Raw genomic sequence first — 2,069 nt, 5'->3', positions numbered from 1 at the left:
GTAAAAGCACAGCCTGATCTTTGCCACTTGCATGGCTTCAACAGGGCACATCAGGATGTGTGAGAGACAGTGGTCGAGAGTCCGTGAAAGAGACAGATGAAAAGAAAGCAGTCTCAAAAGCTCCTTTCCAAAGTAAGAAACAAGAGACTTATTGCCAACAGGCAAATTTCTAAATAGATGTGATGTTCTTTTATCTCGCTGTTGCCTTTCAAAACTTGAAAGTGTTTGGGGGCTGACACAGCTGTCTGAATCGAGACAGGCTGTTTGTTTGTACAGAATGTTGCATTCAAAACCTCTTGAACAGCAAGGGTTCAGCTGAACGTCTCCCTCCACTTAGAGCAGAAAATAATCCAGTCTCTCACCTCCATTGCTGCCAAAATGTGTGACTAATTATGGTGCCAAGCTTCTGGGGGGAGGCCCAATGTAGCTGGCGATTAGAAAGGAATGGAGAGAGAGGATATTAAGAATTTGAAATCTGAATAGAGATGCAACAGCACCACAGACATAGGACTGGATTTGGCACAGTGGTAAAATAAATAAACAAATAAAATGTAGTTATAAAAAGATAAATGAAAATGTCAAATTTTGGAGCAGGCTGGTAAAGGAAATCTGGGGGTGAGGGAGTTCTCACAAATCTATTCAAATTTGTGAGAATGTGGATACCAAGGAAGAAAGAACTAAGTTCTGCTTCCTGGGGGTGACCATGCATCTCCCTTCTCCTGTCATTTAATCGGATCAATGGTTTTCAACAGGACATCTAGGGACTAGCCACCTAGTGTTTCAGGGGTACTTAGAAAAAGCCCAGATTCTGGAGATTTCAGCTTGACAAGCTTTTAGGATATTCTGGAAGTTTGGGAACCTCAGTGTTAATTTATCCCATTTTTGTAAGTGTCCTGAAAGTTAAGAACAATGTGGCTTGACTTTTGCAGTAATACAATAAACACATACACATACACACACACACACACACACACACACACACACACACACACACACACAGAGCCATGAGAGAGACAGCAGCAGGACAGAGCCTTTCTGACTCCTCAATCTGCTTCTTGTCTGACTTTTTTCCACAATGCTTCCCAACAAGCACCATCAGTATTTTGTAGGAATATGTAAGAAAGTCAGTTATTGCATACAGAAGGGTGGGCAGTAAGTCAGTAGGCAACAGGTGTCAGGTATGGATGCTATGTTATCAGAGGATTTTACATTCAGATACAGGGATCAGTTAAAATTGATTCTTGATAGCACACAGCCCTTCTGCTCCTGGACCTGCTGGTGGACCGGTGCTTTTCAAAGTGCTCTGGACCAGCGTCATCAGGCTCTACAAAACTAGAAATGCAGATTCTAGGCCCAAGACCCAAGGACTCCAGTGCGGCTGCCCAGTCTTTACTGTTGCAAATTTAAGTAGCTTGAGATGTGCACCAAAGGGAGAGACTCACTGGACTCGAGGCAAGCTTGGTCTCTGAGGCAGGATATGATAGATACCGCAGATCAGATCATTCATAATAGCTGATTTCACTGAGTGCAGAAGGTGGGACAGAAAGGCGATCTGAGATACGGAGCTAAGAAACAGAAGAAAGAAGTGAAGGCCAAGGCCTGGCATGACACTTGGAATTAGACTCACAGACTACCTTCCTCTAGCATCTTTTTTCTCAGCACAAATTCTGAGTCAAAGGGTAAATTATTCACCGTTGGTGAGCCAGTTAATGGTGTTGTAATTTTGTTCTGAGTAAGATATTGTACACTTATTATTTCATGTATTTAACAGAGCTTGAAATTAACACCATCGCTAGAGCGAGACTCGCTGATGTTACCTCCAGCTCCTGGCGGGAAACGTCCTCTGCCGTCTGCGGACTGCTCCTGATGTCACTGTGGGATGGAGTCCGAAACAATTAGGTTTCTAGCCTCAGGATCGTTTTCGTTAATAGTGCTTGCTTATCGAGGTCTGTAATGGTATTTTTCAGTTTATGAGTTTATTTTACTGGTGAGTGGCGCTCATTTTAGGAAGGGGCCCATACCTGACGGTCTAGCTCCCTGCCAAATAGAATAAAGTTAGCCCTCCACCC

The 2,069-nt window shown here is 43.5% G+C and overlaps 1 pseudogene; it reads left to right on the top strand.

Annotated features, from left to right (window-relative positions):
- LOC101582646 overlaps positions 1-2,069 on the top strand; it is a 75,826-nt pseudogene that overhangs the window by 67,333 nt on the left and 6,424 nt on the right.

This window comes from Octodon degus, unplaced genomic scaffold (genome assembly GCF_000260255.1).
Source record: "Octodon degus isolate 3935 unplaced genomic scaffold, OctDeg1.0 scaffold00014, whole genome shotgun sequence".
NCBI lineage: Eukaryota > Metazoa > Chordata > Mammalia > Rodentia > Octodontidae > Octodon > Octodon degus.
Note: the sequence above shows the minus strand (reverse complement) of the source record. Positions and strands in the feature narration are given on the sequence as shown.